The 22550-nt window shown below is 59.2% G+C and overlaps 2 protein-coding genes across 8 annotated transcripts in view; one reads left to right on the top strand and one right to left on the bottom strand.

Moving 5' to 3' along the window:
* The window catches only part of MACROD1 (mono-ADP ribosylhydrolase 1), a 171484-nt gene that overhangs the window by 32263 nt on the left and 116671 nt on the right, over positions 1 to 22550 (bottom strand). The gene's annotated exons all lie outside the window — the stretch shown is intronic.
* The window catches only part of FLRT1 (fibronectin leucine rich transmembrane protein 1), an 84596-nt gene continuing 68762 nt past the window's right edge, over positions 6717 to 22550 (top strand). Inside the window, exon 1 of the mRNA XM_033206645.1 lies at positions 6717 to 7078. The gene's annotated coding sequence lies outside the window, so the exon portion shown is untranslated. The remainder of the gene's footprint in view (positions 7079 to 22550) is intronic.

Genomic DNA, 22550 nt, shown 5'->3' with positions numbered 1-22550 from the left:
GGAGCACCTAGGCCAGCAGGTGAGGGGTCCCAGAAGATGCCATCTGTTTCCTCAACCCCAGCTCTGCAGCCCGAGGACTCTGGGAGTGGGACCTTGGGTTCAGGGCACCCCACCTCAGACTCTCCCATCCCGACTTCCCCGCCCCAGGGCACTATCAGTGGCCTTAGCTCTATTGGGGTCTGTTGGGGGACAGAGACAACCCAAGGGGAAGGGCCAGGAGCCTCTTGAGTTCCCAGTGAAGTGGGGAGTGGCCACCTGCTGTGGTTGGTTCAGCCGGGTGCTGGGATGTGGACGCTGGGCCTCAAGAGCCTTTGCGCTGTGGAGGAGGCTAAGGCCATAAAGCAGCTCACACTGGGGCAGAGGAACGGGAGGAGAGATGAGGGGGCTGCAGAGCTTGAAGCCCCTGAAATGGGAATCTGGCGGCTGGCAGAAGAGGCACAGTGACAGGGTTGGGGGATCCCCAGTAGAGGTCTCTGAGGCACCGATCTCAGAGGCTCCTGCATCCCCGACCTCGGGCAGTCACAGGGACCCCGTCCCCTGGCTCCCCGATGTCTTGGGGCTGCTGCCCTCCCTTTGGATCAGGCCCCACCTCTCGCTCCCAATGGTATCCCCTTCCTCACTGTCCCAGGCTCCAGCCCCCAACTGCTTCCACCTGCCACAGACTCTGCACCGGCCAAAAGACCCAGTCTCTCTCCTGGAGGCCCTTCCCAGCCCACCCTGCAGAGCTGGCCTCGCCCCCACCCTCCTCGTGGACCCATGCCCGCGAGCTGCTCATCACATAGCCCTCCCTGTCCTGGCCGAGGCTGGTGTCTCCACAGGGCCATCTTTCAGGACACAGCTCACATCTCCTTCCTGAACTTGGGAAGTGTGTAACAGGTGAATGACAGCTGGAGTAAAGGAAGGTCTAAATCACCGCAAAAAGCATATCCTCTGCTGGGAATGATGGCTGAGAGGGCAGGGAGCTGGGAGAGGCAGCCCTGAGTGTCTGGAAGGGATGGGGGCAGGGGAGGTGATGTCCCTGGTGGGGAGCAGAGGAAACTCCCAATGGAAAGAGGGGCCCATGAGAGAAGCCTGGCCACCAACCGCCTCAGTCCTGCTGGGGCTGGGGGCTGACCAGCTGACACGTGGAGCCGCCACCCCCTGGGTGACATAGTCCTGCCTCTGCCCAGGCCTGCGTTCCCACCCTCTGTGGAGTCTGTCTCCCCACCTACCTAGGGGCAGCTGGTTAGACCTGATCTCCCCCGTCATGTCCCCATCACCCCCCAAACTCACACCCAGACTCTACCCACTCCCCAGTAGCTGGATGTGCATCTGGCCCCCCAGAACCCCAGGAGCCATCATCTCTGGGCAATTCCCAGTTTTATGAATCATGGTTGGCCTTGGGACAGCTCTCCGTCATTGTTACCTTGAAGGGCTCTGTCAGCCTGATGCTCACTGCTGTTTAATGTTCTGTTCATTCGCCACATTCACCAATGCCTGACCATGCTGTCCTCACATGCTGGACACTAGCAGGGGCTGGGGACACGCAGGAACCCAAATAGGCCCGGCTGTGCCCTCAAGGTGCCCACAGGCTGGTGGAGAGATGAATACTAACAAAACACACATCACTGGACACAGGTGCCTGTAATTCTAAGTCACGCTACTATTATATGTACTGCCCAGGAAGCAAACACACCACCAGAGAAAAAAATCAGCCACACCCGGATCTTAGAGATGTGGACATGTTGGCCGGTAGATGCAAACACAGTCATAGAAATCGTAAGCAATCACCAACGAGCTGAGTGCTACAAAACAGAAGCGGAGGAGGGAGACAGAAGAAGGTGACCTGATCGGGAAGGTGGGGTTAGAAGCTGGGCATGGTGGCATGCACCTGCAATTCCAGCTACTTGGGAGGCTGAAGTGGGAGCATCGCTTGAGCTCATGAGTTCGAATCCAGCCTGGGCAACATAGTAGATCCTATCTCTTTAAAAAAAAAAAAAAGGGAAGGTGGGTGGGTGGTGGGGATGTGGGAGTTAGGGAGGCCTCTCTGATGACAGGTTGGCCAGGCCCTGGGCTGATGAAGAGGAGTTGGTTAGGACTGGAGAGGTGGAAGGGTGCAGAGAAGTAAGACCCTTGTTTCAGGGCCTGGGGGCAGGAACATGCTGAGGGGAGGGGTGAGGACGAGGATGGAGGCAGGCACTGGAGCAGGGCTGTAGGGGTGCTCTTGTCCTGGCTGGCAGCCTCCCCAGTGCCAGTGGCCTGGTCTGACCTGCCTTGGGCCCCTCCCTGCTCCCAGCACCAGTCCTGGGGGTTGCTGACTTCACCCTACCTGGCTTTGTCCCTTCTGTGCCTGCTCCTTGGGGCACCCTCTCTGGGACTTTCCTCCTGGGCTGGAGGTCTTGCTCTCTGGCTCTCCCTGAAGCTCTGTGTCAGGCCCACCCTCCTGGTCCTAGACTTTGTGCTTAGAGGGGAGAAGCCCCAGCCCCTCTGTGTTGTGCATAATGGTGGGAAGGGAGCAAGGTGGAGTTAGAACTTGGATCAGAGAAGCTGCTGGAGCCTGCCTGTCTGCCTGCCTGCCTTCCTTCTTTTTTTTTTTTTTTTTGTGACGGAGCCTCACTCTGTCGCCCAGGCTGGAGTGCAGTGGCACAATCTCTGCTCACTGCAACCTCTGCCTCCCAGGTTCAAGTGATTCTCCTGCCTCAGCCTTCACGGTAGCTGGGATTACAGGCATGCGCCACCATGTCAGCGAATTTTTGGATTTTTAGTAGAGACGGGGTTTCGCCATGTTGGCCAGGCTGGTCATGAACCCCTGACCTCAAGTGATCCACCTGCCTCGGCCTCCCAAAGTGCTGGAATTACAGACATGAGCTACCGCACCCGGCCGCTGCTGGAGCTTTCTGATGTGTGCTGGCCAGGTGTCCCTGAAGTGGCGCACACAGCCTGCCTACTCACAGGTTACATATCCATGCATTCATGTGAACATTCCATAGTATACTGGGACATCGCTGGGGCCCCGGGCTGGGAGTCCAACCCTCCTTGGAAGTGATGCCCAGGCTGGGGCCTGTAGGGAAGGCTGAGGCCAGAGTTGTGCCCTCTGAATATCTGCAATTTGTTCTTGTCTTGGTGCCAACCCCTGACCACTGCCCTGGCATGGCTTCATGCCTGGATGCCCAGCACAGAGCCTGGGGCTAAGGGTCCCTGATGATGACAATAGACCCCACCTCCCAGTGGGGAAGACCCTGTTCCTCCCTTGAGTCAAGTCACCTCCTTCCCCTGCCCCCAGCTGAGAACAGGCCCAAGTGAAGCCAGGGGTGGCCCAGCTTTAGTTGACCACGGTCTAATAATGGTGAGTCGTATTGTTACAGCACTTCACAGGATATGAAGCACTTTCCTCCTGGGACCTCAATGGACTCTCGCTAGCCCTAGGAGGTCTAAGGTCTAAGATGGCCCTGTTAAGATAAGGAAATGGGGGCACAGCAAGGCTGGGATGGTGCCCAGGGCCGATGGCTGATGAATTGCAGGATGGCAAGCAGGACCCAGATTTAGGGGCTCCAGAGTGGGTAGATGGCAGCTGGAGAGGCAAGGAGGCTTCGGGCAGAGCCAGGGTGACCTTGGCTGCCCAGTGGTAGGGCCCACCCCACCACGCTGCGTGGGTTACTGCCGCCCTGGGAGCCGGGGAGCTGGGGCTTGGCAAGCTCAAGGTTGAAACTACAAATCATCGTCAGGTGAGTTGAGCTGCCCTTGTGGCTGAGCGCATCCCCCATGGGTGCCCAGCAGTGACTTCACCCTACCTGGGTGATTTTATCCTTCCAAGATAAAATCCAGGCTCTCCAGGTTTGTCTGAGACCCTGCACACCCATGCTGGCTGACACCAGCCACCTCATCTTCCACTGTGGTCCCCCGGCTTCTGTCCCCCACTGTAACCAAGAATTCTTGAGTCTCAAAGCCAAGGCTGTTTCATGTCACAGCACCTGTGAGCTTCTGCTGTCTGCATGAACATCCCTCCTGACCCTCCAAGACCCAGGTCAAGAGGGACCTCCCTGGGGAAGCTGATGTCAAAATCGACTTGGCCGTGTGTCTTGGGGTCACGAGGTAATGCCTACTTCAGCAAGATCTTGCTAAGCCATAACTGTCTAGGTGCCCAGCCCCCATGCTGGAGTTCCAGCTTTGCTAGGGCAAGATCCAGCAGGGCCTGATTCACTTCTGGTCCCTGGTGCCCTAAACAGCGCCTGGCACACAGTGGACTTCCAGCCACATCCCCTGAACTGTGCACAGCCACCAGGCATGGCTGAGCAAGTTATTCCATTAGCTTTGTGGAATATCGTGCAGCTGTTAAAACCACAATTATGAAGATGATTTTTGTTTGTTTTTTAGGTACAAGGTTGCCCAGGCTGGCGTGCAGTGGCACAATCATAGCTCACTGCAGCCTCGACTTCCTGGGCTCAAGTGATCCTCTCACCTCAGCCTCCTGAGTAGCTGGGCTGACAGGTGCCTAATTTTTTTAAAATTATTTTTTGCCAGGTGCGGTGGCTCATGTCTGTAATCCCAGCACTTTGGGAGGCTGAGGTGGGCAGATCACCTGAGGTCAGGAGCTTGAGACCAGCCTGGCCAACATGGTGAAACTCCATCTCTGCTAAAAATACAAAAATTAGCCAGGCTTAGTGGCACATTCCTGTAGTTCCAGCTACTCGGGAGGCTGAGACAGGAGAATTGTTTGAACCTGGGAGGCAGAGGTTGCCGTGAGCCGAGATTGTGCCATTGCACTCCAGCCTGGGTGACAAGAGTGAAACACCATCTCAAAAATATATATATTTTTTGTATATTATTTTTTGGTCTCAAACTCCTGGCCTCAAGCAATCATCCCACCACAGCCCCCCAAAGCTCTGGGATTACAGGTGTGAGCCACCATGGCTGGCTCGACGGTAACATTTTGATATCTAAGTGCAACATGTCAAACAGAGCTACAATCATACAATCCATTCCACTGTGAGGCACTGAGTGTCTGCGCTCTGTGCCAGCTCTGTGGTTTGGCGTGGGGGTGGCAGGGATAGAAAGGGGTCTCTCCTTCAAGACATTTGGTCCAAAAGAGGAGGAAGGCTTGAACATAATTCCTGAGCCACACGCCAAGTGCCGTGATGGAGAAATGAGGGAGCCCCAGGGCCACACGTCCATCTGGGGGTCTGGGGAGGCGGAACGGAAACCACAGCTCTGTAAAAATTACAGCCGTCTCTGCATGGACAAGCCTGGAAGGGAGCAGAGGAACGGAAGCTGTTGACGCCACAGGGCGGTGGCATTGTGGGTGATTTTTCTTTCTTTTATTGTTGGTATAATGCTGTTTGGGCAATAAATAAAAATTGGGAGGAAAAAATAGCTGTTTGGTGAATTGAGTAGAAATCGGGAGAAGAAAGAAAGGGAGTTAAGGGAAGGGAAATCTGGAAGGGTGAAGTGAGGGAGAGGTAGGAAGGGCAAAGACAGGCGCGTGCAGAGCGCACAGAGGCGGTAGCATCAGGCCAGACCCCAGTCTGTCCCTGGGCTGGGCGCAAGCGGGCTGGGTTTGCACAGGGAAAGGAGGGGGAGAGGTGCTCTGTGGGGGGACCCTCCCCAGGGGGATCTGGGAGGGCATCCCAGGGGGAGGTAGCCTCCAGGCCTCGATGGACAGCAAAGAGCAGGGCCGGCAGAGGGGGTCCTAGCCAGACTGCAGGCGGTCTGAGGGTGGATCAGGAGCATTGGGGCCCTGGTGGGGGCTCTGGGCAGGCTGGGGACTCAGAGCAGCCACTGACAAGGTGATGAGGTCTGACCAGGTCAGGCCAGGCTGGGTATATGGGAGAGTCCCTTACTTAGTGTCCCAGCGAATGCCAAAAGCACTGGGACTTTGAGGCTAAGAGGAGGCTATCTGGTTTAAACACTCCCTTACCCCACCCAGATGCCACACCATAGGCACGAACATCTTCCCAGTCTCTAATGGGTACCAGACACTGGGCCAGCCACCCTCCCATTCAAGGTCTTCTTCATCCCTCACAGTAACCTTTGGAGCTAGGTAGTAACGCTCCCATTTCACAATCCAGGACACAGACTGGGAGAGGTTCAGCAATTTGGCCAAGGTCACGGTCAGCTGGGGACGGGAGGGGGCGCTGGCATGGGACCCTGGCGCTGCCCCCTTAACAGGTGGGAGAGGTACTGCTGGGGAGCGCCTGGGTGTTTACAGCATGCAGCGCATGAGAGGGTCTGACCAGGGAAGGGGCGCCAGGCAGGGAGGAAGGGGTTACCTTGGCATGCAGAGTAGGCGGTGGGTACCTGTTTGTGAATGAATGCATGGGTGGACGGATGAATGAATGAATGAATGGATGGCTGGAGGGATGGATGAATGAGTGGGTGCAGAGAGGAGGGTGTTGGGGAGGCGGCGCGTGAGCGAGAACCCCTTTCTTCCTCCGCTCTGGAGGCTGGCTTTGGGAGCCTCCCCTCCCTCCCCCCACTCCCCAGAGGGGTCGGCTCCTCCACCCGCTCTCCCCCCAGACAGTTTAGCTGAGGGCGGGGGAGGGGGGCACGGAGGCCGCCTCTCCCCGGCTGGGCCAGAGTCCCCGCGCGGCGGCGCAGCCTCCCGCGCCGGGTCCTGCCGGCCAGTGCGCAGCGCGGCGCCCCCGCCCCCGCCGCCTCCTCCCAGCCCGCTGCCTCCCCCTCCTCCCCTCCCTCCCCGCTCCGCGCCTGCACGCACGGCCCCCGCCGCCGCCGCTGCGAGGGGAGAGGCGGCCGCACAGCCTGGTTCCCCGCGCCCTGCTCGCAGCCGCCGCTCGCGCGGGCACCGCCGCTGGCCCCCGCCCCGCCGAGCGCACCGGCCCGGGCACACGCACCCCGCCGCTGGACGCACCCCCCGCACTCCTCCCGCGGCTCCGCCGGGCGCCCGAGCCGGGCAGATGCGCCGCCGCGCGCCCCCAGCTCCGGGCCCGCCACCGTGCTCTGCTGCGCGGCGGGGGCTCCTCTCCCGGCCCCCACTGGGCGCCCTCCGGCTCTGGTTCCCGCCCGCTCCTTGGAATAACCCCTGAGGCTTCAGCCGTCACCGCAAAGTTTCCCGAGGAGACCCACCTCCCCGGCCGCTGCGCAGGTAGGGCTGGCTGCACCGGGCGGGGGTCGGGGTCCGCGCGTCCGGGACAGGACGCCGGGAACGGCGGGGCGGGGGCCGGGGGCCCGGGGGCACCGAGGCGCCACGGGATCAGGCAGCCTGGCTTTGCCCCAGAGCGGCGGGAGACGGGACGCCCAGCCTTTGGGATTTGGGGTGGGGGTCCCTGAGTCAAGAGCCACGCGCCGGTGGCAGTGGTGCTGGCCCCGCCGCGGGGAGACGCGGGGTGCGCGACCGGCAGCTCTGCTCTCCTGAGCCGAGGCTGGAAAGGGCGGGGGCTCAGCTGGAGCTCTAGTCCAAGCCCTCTTTGCGCCCTCAGGGAGGGGGCCTGACCCGTGGGGGGCGTCAGGCCGGTCATGTGGGTCCCAGCTCCCGCACTCGGGAACCGGAGGAGGGCGCGCGGCCAGGGACAGCCGGCCGGCCCGGGCGCCGCGCTCTCGTCCCCACCAGCCGCGTGAGTCACGGTTGGAGCGAGGTTTTATTTTTAAAACGACTTCAAGGGGGGCAGGAGCAGCCTCCAACTTCCCTCCCTGTGCACGCTGTGGACAGTCAGCCCCGAGCCGGGCGGGGGCTGGGGCCGTGCACCTGGCGGCTGGAACGGTGAGACCACGGTGCCCAGGCGGGGGGCGGCGGGCACCCCCCATCCCCCAGCTCTCAAGACAAGGAGGCTGCCCGACTCGGCGGTGCACGCCCCTCCTCGCGGGCACTGGAGGCCCCGGGGAGGAAGGCTGGGGAGTGTTGTCGCCCAGCTGCAGGGAACCGTGGCTGATCAGAGCTCCCCGAGGAGAAAGTTGTGGAGCAGGGACACCAGGGAGCTGCCACAGCCTTCCCGGTGGCGCCAGGAGGCCTTCGAGGCCCTCCAGGGTGGGCAGTTTTGAGAGAATACAGCCCAGCTGGGGTGTGTCAGGCCCCCGAGGCCCAAACCAGAGCTCTGATGTGAATAAATACAGCCAAGGCTGGGAACGGAGGTGAGGGGTGACTGAGAACAGCCCTGCCTCACCGAAGCCCCTATGCCCTCCGGTTGGATAGAAACCAGCCCCTCCACAGCCCCTTCCCCAGGTGGCTCAGGAGTTTGGAAGGAGGTTGCCTGTGTGGGGGACCCAAGACGCCACTGTGGAGGGAGGTGGCTGGGGCACCCCGTCTCTGCCCGGCGGCTGTGGGGGAGGCAGCCGCACTCGGGGGCTCCAGGCTCCAGTTTCTGGAGTTGAAAGCTACTGCATCTCTTCCGCCAGCCCGGGAGGAGAGGCGCAGACATCACCTGTCAGCTGGTGCTGACTCCGTGGGCGACTGTTCAGGGCTTCCTCAGAAGGTTTAAAATGGAAATGGCCTGAGCTGACGGGGCCAGTGCCTGGGGGGGGACGCTGACCAGCAGGGCCAGCAGTGAGGGGGCCCTGGTAGGTGTGAGGGTCAGGAAGAGCTGAGGGCTGTCACATCTGGCTGAAGGGTCAACCATGGGCACAGGGTGTGTGTGTGTGTGCGCGCACATACATGGGCTACATGTGTGCCCCCGGTCCCATGTTCTTACCCAGACACAGAGACTGGACGCTTTTCAGTAAAAAGCACCCTGACCCCATCATGGAGGCTCCATAGCCCACACCCCGGAGGCAGCTGTGGCCTGCTGGACTTCACCTAGACCTGGGTCTATGCGTCCGCACTCTACCATTTATTGATTCCTCCACCTCCCTGTGCCTCAGTTTCCCTTGTTGGTAAAATGTGGTTGATAGTTCCACCGCCTGAGCTGGGGGGCTGCTTTGTAAGTGCATTGGACAAATATTGTTAGTAGTCCTGCTCCTGGACTGGAGGATTCTCAAGGGCTGAGGGTACCTATAGGGACTTTAGAGGGTCGGGGGGTGGGATTTGCCCGCCCCCAGTCAGTGTGCTGTCATTGGACTTCATCCTCACGCTAGCCCTCAGTGGCAGCGCCCCGTGTCCCCTCCTCCCCACTCCCGAGGCCTCCCATGGAAGCCCCTGGGAGATCCGCCCAGCCTGTTTCTAAGGTGATGGGGAGGGGGTGCTGCCACCCCACTGGTCACCCACCGCCAGGGCCGTACAGACTCAGCTCTGTAGAGATTGATGCCTGGTGGCTGAGCCTGTGTCGCATCCACTGGGTGACCCTGGGCCTGCAGCCTCCCCTCTCGGACGGCTTCCTTGCCTGAGCAGGCGGTTACAGCAGTTGCCCCACAGAGAGGATGTCTGGGAGTTCTGCGTGTGGGTGCAGGGAAGGCTGGTGCACACATGAGCAGGTGGCATCTGTGCTCGCTTCAAAGTTAGCTGAGAGGACTGGGGCTCCAGGTGGCCCTGACCCTGCAGGTGTTGAAGGACTGAGAGGTGGGTGTAGAGCCCAGAGGCGGTGCAGTGGCAGCTGTCAAGTGGCTGCTCTGGTGCAGGGGGAGGATGAGGCCTCTGGGGTCAGCTGGGCACAGCCACCTCTGCCCAGTCAGGGGGCTAGCAGCCCCTCCCCAGCCAGCCAGACATCCCCAGAATCAGGGCTGGACATGGCCTGATCTCAGAGATGGGGCCTGTCTGGGGCTGTGTGGGTCTGGCTGTGCTGGCCCTTCTGCTCTAGAGTCTGGAAATGATATCAACTACCTAGTCATCCCTGCTGATCGTGTTCCTGGCACACTAGAATGCCATCCCAGGGTTCTAAGGACTTTCGGTTCTTGGGGAGGGGTTCTCTACCTGGCCTGCTGACCTCATCTGTAGGGTGGGGTAACAGCAGTACCTACCTTGGAGAGACACCCACTTTGAGAGGATGCATATGAGGTTTCTAGCACAGAGTTCATGCCTAGCAATGTGGGGCCCCTGCCTGGTCTGCACCCCTCATTCACTGTGGGCCAAGGGCTTTCAGCTTCTTCAGGCCTTGGGGTGGCAGGGAGGACGGATGTGGCCCTCATCCTCTGCAGGCAGGGGCCATTCACTCTGGTACCCAGCCCAAGGGGCAGTGGGAAATGCCCCAGAGCAAGGGGGCTGGAGGGCTTTTGCTGAGGCCCCTTATAGACTGGGGTGTGTGAGGCATATGGGCAAGCGAGCATGGGTGGACAAGAAGGGGTGTGGGTGTGGTGAGGTGAGGGTGCTAACTGCCTACAGTGGGGTGGGTGGTGACTGCCCCAGGGAGTAGCTTTCCATGCTTACTGGCAGAGGAGAGCACCAGCCTCTGGGAGGCCGAGGCCCCAGGCCCTGGCTGCTGCCCCCCCGAGTGTGTTTGAGGTAGGGGGGTCCTCCTCAGAACCTGTGTTGTTCTCCTGGAGACAAAGTTCAGGCTCTGGCTGGCCCACAAGGCAGCTGCATTCTGTCCTCTGCCATGGGACACTCACCCTGAGAGGGCCAGGGCTGCGGTGTGGGGCAGACTGGATGACTGGAAGGAGATGGGGAAAGGATAGCGCCCCTGTTTTGCCCTCCTCCCCCGGAAAGCCTGCCTAGAGTTCTCTGGCAGCAGCTGGAGCCACCGAGAGGGTTCCACGGAGCAGGCTGTGTTTGTGCAGGCCTGTGTTTGCCTGTTTACCATCCCTTGAGGCCCCCAGAGCACTGCCGCTCCCCCGGGCCAGCGGCTCTGCAGATGATGTCAGGGTTTGGGGGCCTCTCCTTGCTTTGTGGAGGTTGTTTGCTGGATTTCTGCAGCCCTGGGTTTTAAACTGACACCCTGCAGAGCTGGGGGCTAGTGAGGGTTGGGGAGAGGGCAGGGAGGAGGATGGGTGGGAGTTTGGGGCTGAAGTCATGGAGGATAAATGGGCTGGCCCACCAGTGCTCCCCTGGCACCCCTGGCTCCCTGGCTCTTCTGTTTTCCCTTCCCTCACTCCTTCCCTCCTTTCCTGCTCATTCATTCATTCATTCATTCATTTATTCATTTATCTTGAGATAATCATTGAGCATTAGTTATTGCCAGGCACAGTGCTGGGCTCTGGGACAAAAGTGGGGAGCAAAAGCAGTGGGTGTCTTGCCCTCAGGGCGCTTCCAGTCAGATGTGGTGTCAGACATTAGTCAGGTCTACCTCTTCCCCATGAAGCCTTGGCTCTGAAGGTGCAAAGTGGTGAGATCAAGTAACAGAGGGGTCTGCTGGGGGGTGGGATTGAGGGGGACTTCCCAGGGAAGGGGGTGCTTGAGTTAAGATGTGAAGAGTGAGCTGGAGCCGGGGAAGGGCAGGGACAGAAACAAGGGCCTGGAGGACAGGATGGATGGAGAGGGCTGCATGGAGACCCCTTGGCAGGAGGGCAGAGGGGCTCGAGGCACCTGGCCAGGGCAGGGGCTGGTGGGTTGTCTCCCTGGGTCTCTTCGGTCCATCCATCTCCGGCTCTCTCAGGATTCCTGGGTCTGCCTCAGGGACCCTCTGCCTGTCCTTGTAGGCGGGCCTCTGGAAGAGTGGGCTTCCTAGGCCCAGGATGCCAGGTTCCCTTTTCCTGAGAGCTGTGTGTTCACCTGTGTAGACAGGTTGCCCCAGCACATCTGATGGGCTGTGAGACAAATGTGGGCTTGTTTATGATGGGGGCGGTAGCCCTGGGTGGACCGAGAACTATTAGTGATGAAGGAGAGTCCACAGAAACCCTCCCCAGCCCTGAATGTTCCCAGTGCAGGGAAGCGGGGCTGGGGTGCAGGCCAGAGGGAGAAGGGAGTGAAGGGGCTATGTCCTGAAGGGCCCCGGACCGGGCTGTATGGGGCTCAGCTAGCCACTAGGGGACACTGCCTCCCAGGATGCCAGGACCCAGGCATCTGACGCCCGGCCAGGCCCCAGGTGCAGCAGGCTCTGCTTCGAGGGGCATCCTCGTGGGCAGCCAGGGGCCTCTGGTCTGGCTGGCAGGGAAGCAGTGGCTGGGCTGGTTGGGGATGGCTTATACTTAATTGAAACTGGGATTAAAACTGGGGTCATGGGACGCTAGTCCTGGCCATTCCTGCCCGCATCGCTCTCCAGAGGCAGCTCTGTGGCAGTATTTTTTTCACGCCCCTTTCCCTCCTTCTGCCTGAATTAATCATTGGCACCAGATTACAACAGATTTAGCAAACTGTAAGAAAAAAAAAAAAAAAGAGGGAGAGAGAGCGCGAGCGAGAGAGGAAGAGAGAAAAGAAAGGAGGGAATGCCTTCCGCGAGGAGCCGGCATTTATCTCCAGAAGCAAATTGCTCTCGTTGAACCGTCCCTGTCGCCCCTCAGCCCCCCACCCCTGTGACGCCTGGGAAATGCTGCTCGGGAAAATGTCCTCAAAAATGTTGCCGGGTGCCGGAGCCAGGATGGGCTTTTCCTGGGGGAGGTCTGCCAGAGGCTCCTGAGGAGAGGAGAGCTGAGGCAGGTGTGGAGGGTGCCCGGGGCTGCTCTGGAGGGTGTGTGGGGGGACGCCTGGCTGGTTCCGAGTGGTGGCAGGGCTGGGGATGAGGGGGTCAGAGGCCTGGCGAGAGGCAGGGATGGCTGAGGGCAGGGATCTGTCTATGGGGTTCCTTGCAGCAGCCCCAGGGCCTGGTGCTGGGCCTGGCACATGGCAGGGGCTTGGTGTAGGGCAGAGCGAGTCAGCGGATGAATGAATGGAAAAAGGAGCGTCGCCGGGACTGAATGACTGCCTCGGGAGCTGGCGTGGCAGCAGTGGAGGGTCCAGCCTGCCCATCAGGATTCCTAGGGACAAAATCCGAGGGACTGAGTTGTCTCTCAAGCGACATAGCAGCTTGGGTGTTGGATCCAATTCCACTTCTCTCTGGTCGGACAAGAGGGGGCCTGGCTTTGGTTCAGGGAATCTGGCTGTTAGGGAGTGGGCGTCTGGCCCTGGGGACACAGCAAGTCACAGAGGGTCACGGGAGTTTGACCTCAAGGCTGAGGGTGCCCCACCCAGTTCAAGCACAGGAGTGAGATTCGGTGGGCTGAGAGCCCCTGGGCTCCTAGCTTGGGCTGGGCTGCCCCACCCTGAGTGGGGACTTAGGTTCAGTGGGGGGCAGTTAGGGGCCTACCCTTCCTTCTTCACCCACTCACTCTCTCAGGCAGCGGCCACGGTGGGCCAGGCCTGGAGCCGGCCACAGGGGAGGTGGTGGCAGCCCAGTCCAGTGGAACCAGGCGGGAGGGGGAGACAGATTTGCATCACGCTCACACCTCTGGTGGGCGCACATGCACCTTCATGCACACACTCTTGCACACACATGCTCACACCTGACCCACCTTCCTCCCCTGCCTTCCCTCAGCCAGCCTGAGCCAGACTCTGAGGTGAATGGAGCCCACATCTCACCCCCACCTCTGGAAGCTGCTGCAAGGAAGGGGCTGGAGTGGCTGCCTCACCCTTCCCGTGCAGTCCCCTGCCCTTCCTGCCCCCAGACAGTGGCCATCTGTTGCCCAGGCCTGGGCCCCTCTCTGGGGAATGGGTGTGTGTGAAGGAATGAGAAGTGGGAGTGACAGCCCCTCCCCTAAGCCCTGTGCCAATAGCGGAGGCCCTGTGACAGCCAGCCCTGCAGCCTACCTTTCACCCCAGGGAGCCAGCAGTCAGGTGGGCACTGGGTAGGGCCGCACCCCTGGCCAGCCAATGGGGGGCTGGCCTGGTGCCCAGGCCTGTGGGGGTCTTGGAAGCCCTTCCCTGCCTCACTGGGGCTGCATGCCTCCTAGGCTGTCCACTGGTCCCAGGGAGACAGACCATATAACACTCTCCTGACCCCCCAGTGACAGTGGGGCCCTCCATGTCTCAGTTTCCCCACTACTTCTGGACAAGGAGTTGGACCACTAGGTCCCTAGTAGCTGCCACTCAGAGCAGCACCATGGCTCTGAGCCCTAAGACCCCCACTAGGCTTGGGCTAGCCAGAGGGACTGGGCAGTGCCACAACCCAGTTTCCAGGGGCTTTTGGCTTGACCAGCTCTGCCTGGTTTATCTTCTTCCCACTGTGAGAACAGGGAGACTGGGGCACAGAGTGGAGACACGCCCTGTCCAATGCCATGTGGTAGTCAGGACATAGCCTGGGGCAGCAGGGCTGTGAAATGAAAATGCCAGGCTCGAGTCGACAGACTCAGGCTCGAAGCCCACCTTTGTTACTTATCATCTGAGCACCCTGGACGCCTCACGTCCCCTCTCTGTGCCTCAGTCTCCACACCTGTGAAACGGGACGATGGCACACATCCCAGAGTTAGCAGGAAGACTCCATGTGACTGTGTCCACAGAAGGGCTTTGTGGGAACCAGCAGTTAACTTTGGATCATTGGACAGGCCCCACCAGAAACGTGCTGGGATAATGACACTGCTCAGGGCTCTGAGGAGCTCAGGGGCTGGAGAGGGGCTGTACAGGCTAGCTTTCCGCCCTCAGGACCCCACCCTGTCTGGCAGGAAGGCTTGTGCGACACTGCCGAGCCCTGACATCTGGGGCCCGTGCAGTAGCAGGTGGAATGCATCAGGGAACAGTGGACTCTAACTGCCTGGTTGTGACAGAAGGGCAAATTGGAGTGTGGGTGACTCCTGGGGGAGCTGGGGAGAGCTGAGCTCTGGAGGGCTCAGGAGAGCAGCAAGGGTTAGGAGGCAGCAGGTGTGGGAGGGGCTAGAGGTCAAATCATGGAAAAGGAAAGCGTGGGGCTCAAATGTCACCTGCTCACTGAGGGTGGCAGAGAGGTCACTGTAGCCATTATTGAGTGTTTACTGCATACGATGCGTATTTCACAGAGCATCATGCTAAGGACTCTCCCTTGCAGAATCCCACTGAGGCTTTACAACAGCCCCATTGCACAGAAGAGAAAACAGGCTCAGGCAGATAAAGTGATTGGACCAAGGTCATGTAGCCAGGACATGGCATCTTTTTTTTTGTTTTTTTTTTAGACGGAGTTTCATTCTTGTTGCCCAGACTGGAGTGCGATGGTATGATCTGGGCGCACCGCCACCTCCGTCTGCCAGGTTCAAGCTATTCTCCTGCCTCAGTCTCCCAAGTAGCTGGGATTACAGGCGTGTGCCACCACGCCCAGCTAATTTTTGTATTTTTAGTAGAGATGGGGTTTCACCATGTTGGCCAGGCTGGTCTCGAACTCCTGACCCTCAAGTGATCCACCCGCCTCAGCCTCCCCAAGTGCTGTGATTACAGGTGTGAGCCACTGTGCCCAGCCCAGGACATGGCATCTTAAAGCATATGCTCATAAGCCCCCAGCCCCCAACACATGAGAGTAATCGACGCAGCAGTAGTAGCTGACATTTATATCACACTTACTATGTACCTGATGGTTGGCAGTTCCCCCAACAACTTTTTTTTTTGAGATAGAGTCTTGCTCTGTTGACCAGGCTGGAATGCAGTGGCGCAATCATAGCTCACTGCAGCCTCGAATTTTTGGGCTCAAGTGATCCTCCCACCTCAGCAGGCCGAGTAGCTCGGACTACAGGTGCGCACCACAACACTGGCTAATTTTTTAATTTGGCAGAGATAGGGTTTCCTTATGTTGCCCAGGCTGGCCTTGAACTCCTGGCCTCAAGTGATCCTCCTGCCTTGGCCTCCTGAGTACAGGTGTGAGCCATTGCTCCTGATCCCCCAGCAACTTCTGAAGTAGGCACTATTATTATCCTGATTTTACCCCGGGGTAAACTGAGGAACTGAGTGGTGAAGTGACTTGCCCAAGGTCACACAGAGGAAGGGGAACCACATTCATCAGGGCGAACTTGGGTCCTTTACAAAGGAGGATGGGAAACTGAGGCATGGAGACAGCAGGTAACTGCCCTAGGTCACCAGGCCCTGAGCTTTGGTATCTGTCATGCTCCCCCCTCACCAGACCCCTCCCCAAGCTGGGGACCTGCCGGGGACCTCTGGGCTGTCTCCTGTGGTCTAAGAGCCTCATGCTTCCTCTTCCCTGCCTGGATTTGCCTTCGTTTCCTGAGGCCTCACTGTGTGCTGGGCCTGGGGCTGGTACTGACAATAGGTGATGTCATTTAACACATGTGTTAGGGAGGAATCAGGGAAGGCCTCACAGGGGAGGTGTCATTTGCGCCTTGGAGCCAGGCGGAAGGGCATTATTCCTGGAGGGGAGCAGCCTTGGCAGAGGCGTTGCGAGTGGTCAGGCCTGTGCCGGCTGAGGGGGAGCAGCCTCGGTGCGTGTGGTGGGTGGCATGTGCTTCTGCCTCTGCCGAGCACTTCTCTCCAGCCCAGACGCTGGCCTGTGACGTCAGCAGGTGGCCCAGCCAGGCCTCACTGCCCGCTGGTGCCCTGAGGAGGAGCGGGGCGGGTGGTGGGTGAGGGGGCCCGCGAGGGTGCTGGCGGCCTGCGGTCACGGAGCAATCTCCATTAGGGCCCGTGAGCGAGTGGCAGCAGCTCCTGGAATCCTATTAAAAGCTTTTTCATTGTTCCCCGCGTTATGCTCTGCTCCGCCGGGACCTGGGCATGTTGATAATTTATTTGTGGAAGGAAAAGGGGCGAAGAGCGCCGGAGAGAGGAGGAAACGTCATCATTTACTCAGCCTGGTTTCTGCAGCGTGGGCCCTGTCACAGGGCAGCTGGAGATGGGGCTCTACCACCCCTATCCCAGCCTCTGGGTCACTTATGGGACCCAATTTGGTAGGTGGGAGGGGTGAGGATCTGCCGAGGGACCAGTGGGGTTCAGCTGGGGTAGGCCTCTGGCTGCCCTGCTTCCAGCTCGGATGTGGAAGCTCCGGCCCACCCTGCTCATGGGGTTTGGGAGGTAGCCGCCTTGCTGGGTCCTGAGGGTGCAGATCGGACAGACAGCTCCTGGGGTCTCAAGGGCAGGCACACATCCCTGCTGCTGGCCAGCCATGTGGTTGCATAAGCCACTGTACCCCTGGATACCAAAAACCTGAAAGAGACCTCACTTTTCTGGGGGATGAGAAGGAATTCAGAACTAACAATAATAGTAATAACAGGCAGGTGTGGTGGCTCACACCTGTAATCCCAGCATCTTGGGAGGCTGAGGCAGGAGGATGGCTTGAGGCCAGGAGTTTGAGACCAGCCTGGGCAACATAGTGAGACCCCATCTCTTAAAACAGTAACAGCAGTGATGCTGGCTAGCATGACTGAGCACTCACTGTGGACCTGCAGTGTGCTAAGCATGTCACGTACAGTACTGTATCTCATTTAATCCCCATCAGTGGGCAGTGATACTCTTATTATTCCTTTTTTACACATGAGGAAACTGAGTTACAGGCAGCCAGGGTCACACAGGTTCTAAGCGGCAGGGGTAGGATGGAAACCCAGCTTCTTTTAGCATGGATGCTGCCTCTGGCCTCCTGAGCCTCTGTCCCCTGGAGCAGCCGACTCCCAGTGGGTCCCCAGCGCCTCTCTTCCAAAGTGAGGAAGCCCCAGAAGAGGGAACAGGGGCCACTTCCTGTAGAACCTTCTAGTAGCCAACTTAGTTGTCATAGGAGTCTGGTGGGGCACAGAGAGGAAACGGGCTTACAGAGGTGACAAAGGCAGGGTGGAGCCAGGCTGGCCCTGGGATCCCAAAGTGTCCCCTATGCTGGGGTGCGATGCTGCCCAAGGGGATAGGAGGGAGCTGGGTCCTACCCTTGCCCTGGACCCTAGACAGTGCTGGCCTTTGTCTGGGACCCTGTGCTGTGCTCCAGCCCAAGCTGGCTTCATGCACACTCCTGACTGGCCCGTTCCTTTTTTCTTTTTGAGATGGAATTTTGCTCTCGTCGCTCAGGCTGGAGTGCAGTGGCATGATCTTGTACCCTCTCAAGTAGCTGGGACTACAGGCATGTGCCACTATGCCCAGCTAATTTTTTTTTTTTTTTTTTTTGAGACGGAGTCTTGCTCTGCCGCCCAGGCTGGAGTGCAGTGGCCGGCTCTCAGCTCACTGCAAGCTCCACCTCCCGGGTTCACGCCATTCTCCTGTCTCAGCCTCCCGAGTAGCTGGGACTACAGGCGCCCGCCTCGTCGCCCGGCTAGTTTTTTGTATTTTTTAGTAGAGACGGGGTTTCACCGTATTAGCCAGGATGGTCTCGATCTCCTGACCTCGTGATCCACCCGTCTCGGCCTCCCAAAGTGCTGGGATTACAGGCTTGAGCCACCGCGCCCGGCCTAATTTTGTATTTTTAATAGAGGCAGGGTTTCACCATGTTGGCCAGGCTAGCCTCGAACTCCTGACCTTTGGTGATCCGCCCACCTCAGGCTCCCAAAGTGCTGGGATTACAAGTGTGAGCCACTGCGCCTGGCCTGGCCCGTTCTTTAAGCTGTGGAGGCAGGAATTCACAGTGTGACGCAAAGTCTTCCCCATCCCTGCCTCTCCCCATCTTCTAGCCAGACACTGCCAGACATTTAAAAAAACTTGAATTCAGTCAAGTCACGCACTAGCTCTGAGACAATCAGTGGCTCCCTAGTTCCTAAGAAGTCAAGTCCAGTGCCCTTAACCTGGCATTTCAGACCTTCCCAGCATGGCCCTGGCTGATGCACCAGCCTCGCCCCAGTGCCTCCCCCGGCTAGCATGCTCACACCTCTGAGTCTTCGATGTGCTGTTCCCTGTGTCAGGAAGGCCACCCTCACTCCCCGGCACTGGCTGCCTCATAAAAGGCGGTGCAGGTGGCACTGCCTGCCTCTACCTGCCTGTGGTGCCCCCCACTCCCCTCCCCTGCCCCAGAGAGGTGCTGCTGAACGGTGGAAGCAGTCAAGATTCCTCAACTCCTCCCAGCAAGCCTTCCCGGCCTGAGATTCTATGATAAATGGCTTTCTTTGTACAACAGCCCTGGGAGTGGGTAGCATGAGCCCATTTTAAGAAGGCGAAACCTGAGACTCCGGGAGGTTCAGACACTGGGCCAAGGTCACCCAGCAATCGGAGGAGATGAAGCCAGGTCCATGCCATGGGGTCCCTGCCCTGTTCCGTTTCACCCCCAGCAGCCGTGAACACGTGCAGGAGTGACCAGCTTGGCTTTCTTTCCCTGAGCCCTTGTCACCTGCCTGACGTTCATGGATGGTCACATTTAATCTTTACGGTACCCAGATGTACTCAGAGGCTCCATTTTACAGATGAGGAAACTGAGGTTAAGAGAGGGAAGGAAGGCCTGGCACAGTGGCTCATGCGTGTAATCCCAGCACTTTGGGAGGCCGAGGCGGGTGGATCACCTGAGGTCAGGAGTTTGAGACCAGCCTGGCCAACATGGTGGAACCCCGTCTCTACTAAAAATACAAAAATTAGCTGGGCGTGGTGGCAGATGCCTGTAGTCCCAGCAACTCGGGAGGCTGACGCAGGAGAATCGCTTGAACCCAGGAGGTAGAGGTTGCAGTGAGCTGAGATCGTGCCATTGCACTCCATCCTGGGTGACATGAGTGAAACTCCATCTCAAAAAAAAAAAAAAAAAAAAAAAGGGGGAAGGAAGTAGGGAGGCCCCAGCCCTGCAGCAACTTCCTGGGACCCTGATGGTGGACAGGGGCTTTCCCAGTGCCCTGTGTGCTGGGCCTGAGCCACCACTTCAGAGTGGGGATGCTGGCAGGCCCTGCCCATCTGAGGCCCAAACTGACTCTCAGGCCTGCAGCCTGCCCTGGCCAGCAGAAGGCAGTGGGCCCAGGAGCAGGACCAGGCGGGGGCCCTGCCCCCACGACAGCTGCCTCTCTGGCCCACTGGCCTCTCAGACAGACAGGGCTTGTGAGAGCCGGGGGCCTTCGAGGAGAGCTCAGCTCCCGCCGGCAGCTACTCAAAGGCCTCATTGTGGCAGGAGAGTCCGCCATGGGCAGCTGCCCCCATGGGAGGTGCAGACAGAGCCCAGCCTTTGTGCCAGTGCACTGTCCCTGCCCTGACCCGGGGTCAGCAGGACAGAGGCCCTTGTCTGTGGAGGCTGGGAGCCCCCTGGGGAGGGGCTGCCCTGGACCCTCCGTTGGCCTGGGACTGGTGGGGTCTGTGTTGCCAGGCTGTGGTTGCCAGGGACCCAGGAGCCCCTCCAGCTCCCAGATTCAGCCATGGAGGGGGCTGGCCCTTGGCCTGACTCCGGCTTGGAGAGGTGCAGAAGTCAAGCAGGATGGTTAATAACAGTCATGGCAGCAGGGACTGCGGCCCCAGCAGAATTCTTACTGTTCCTGCCACTAAGCACTTTATGCATTATCACCGAGTCCTCAAAGCAGCCCTACAAGGTGCCTGCAGTTATTTGCTCCATTTTAGAGATGAGAAAACCAAGGCTCTGCAGAGTTAGGAAATTCGACCCAGATCCCATAACTCTAAGGGCGGAGCTGGATCCCACTCCAGAACCCATTCTGAGCCCCAGGGGCTGCTGTCCCCGCCAAGCACCCGAGGTGGGCCAGGCACCAGGGCCATCCTGTGGGGCACACCCAAAGCCATCCTTGCCCTGTCCCCACAGAGCTCCCAGCCAGCTCGCCAGACCGTCAAAGCAGTCTGGTGTGAGGGAGAGCCTGTCATCCCATTTTAGAGCCAGAAACTGATGCTCAGAGAGACAGACTGGGCTGCCGGCTGCCTCCCGCCCTGAGTGTGGGTGATGGGCAGATCACATATTTGTCTTTCAGGTGGTGGGGCCGTTGCCTGCACTTTGTGGGTGAGGTATCACGTTCACTGGAGTGGGGAACAGTGGAGGAAAAGTGACAGAGCCGCTGAGGGGTCTGGGGGACTTCAGGGCTGAGCCACCCCGTTCATAGTCCCACTCCTGGAAGGACCCCCAGAGACCACTGTTTGTTAACACCCCACTGTGTAGTGGGAAACTGAGGCACAGAGAGGGGAAAAGGGACTGGCCCAGGATCCCCAATGCCTTGGGGATTGAACAGAGTCCTGCCGATGCCCAAAGGCTGTGCTGTTCACAGTGGTGCCCATGGCTGGTCCTGGGCAGGGAAGTCAGCAGGCCCCCTGAGCACTTCCTGTGCACCAGGCCCAGTCTGAGCATTACCAGCATGACTCGCTTCATCCTCACAACCTTATGGGGGAGGTACAAGGAAACTGAGGCGGCCCTTTTCCCAGGCTAGATCAGCATCCCCAAGCGGGCTTGGTCTCCTAGCTCAGCTGGTTCTATCAGCTTCCTGTCCTGCAGGACCTGCTGACTCCCACACAGGCATCCTGATGGTTCAGGGTTGGAGGTGCCTGCTGAAGGGTGTGGGCTGGGGGTGCACACAGACAGCTCAGTGATCTGTGGGGCAGGCTGCACACCCCAGAGCCCAGTGTCCTGCCGCTGAACTTGCCTTCTCATCCTGAGGGGGATCAGTTTCTCCATCTGTGAAATGGGCGCCAGGCCTGTGGGGCACCCACAAGTGAAGTTGTCTCTGCAGACTCCCTTATTGCTAGGGCTGAGACCTGGCTGAGATGTGACCCACCCCCCCACCATGCCCCAGCTCTGTTCTAGAAAGGCTGTGTCCCAGACCAAGACACTGTGGCCCTGGGGAGGAGGCCAAACCTCTCTCAGAGTCCTCTTGACCTAGAGATCGCACAGGACCAGCCCAGGCCTGGATGCCTGATTATAAATAATTAATGCTATTAATATTAATAAGAAATGGTCTGGTAAAGTGATGATGAGGATGATGGCCTGCTCTTCCCTCGAGATCTCTCCAGAGGCTGGGAAACCAGGCCCTCGGTCCTTATACCCCCCAGGGAAGCCGGGTAAAGGCTCCGTCCTCACCCTGCCGCTCCCACCCCTCCCTCCCTCCCTGGACCGCAGCCTGGGGACACAGGGAGGGCCGATGACCCATCCCCACAGGAGGAGGGACCTGAGACCCTGAGAGATGCGTGGCTCCCCAGGACTCACAGCTACCACGAGGCCCAGAGCTTGACTGAGTTTAGTGCTCTTCCCACTGACCCTTCTGAAATGTGCAGGTCACCTGGGGGCAGCTGGATACGTAGGGGTCCTGGGGCCAGGCCCTTGGCCAGCCCTCAGTGTGACAGTGGTGGGAATCCAGATGCCCGGGCACTGTTCCCACTCTGCCCCTTCCTGGCTGTGTGGCCATGGACGCTTCAGCGCCCGTACCCTCTCTGTTGCTTCTGTTCCCAAGGGTCACCTGGTGAGGACAGCCCTCCCTCACAGCACTGAGGACAAGCCTGGCACACAGTGAGGGCTGTCCAGCGGTGATCATGACCCAGTGGTGACCATAGCCCAGCTGACTTTTGCTCTTGTCACCCAGGCTGGAGTGCAGTGGCGCGATCATGGCTCACTGCAACCTCTGCCTCCCAGGTTCAAGCAATTTTCCTACCTCAGCCTCCTGAGTAGCTGAGATTATAGGCGCGTGCCATAATGCCCCACTAATTTTTGTATTTCTAGTTGAGATGGGGTTCTGCCATGCTGGTCTCAAACTCCTGACCTCAGTTGATCCACCTACCTAGGCTTCCCAAAGTGCTGGGATTACAGGCCTGAGCCACCGCGCCCAGCCACAGCCTTGCTTTTCTTGACCCTCCAAGCTTTCCTGTTGCAGGCAGCCAGGCCTGTCCCCTGAGCCCCACTCCTGAATCCTCTGGACCAGCCTTGCCCAGGGGGACAGCCTGGTGAATTCCAAGGGTTGGGGCTCAAGTATTGTGCCCCACCCATCTGGGGGAGAGGTTCACTCCAGGATGCTGCCTGTGGGTGCAGCCCCCAAAGCCCCAGGTTTGAGGCCCCGTGACCACTCACCTA

The sequence above is a fragment of the Trachypithecus francoisi genome, unplaced genomic scaffold, assembly GCF_009764315.1.
Source record: "Trachypithecus francoisi isolate TF-2019V2 unplaced genomic scaffold, Tfra_2.0 Lachesis_group8, whole genome shotgun sequence".
Taxonomy (NCBI): Eukaryota; Metazoa; Chordata; class Mammalia; order Primates; family Cercopithecidae; genus Trachypithecus; species Trachypithecus francoisi.
This window is presented reverse-complemented; position numbering and strand designations above follow the sequence as displayed.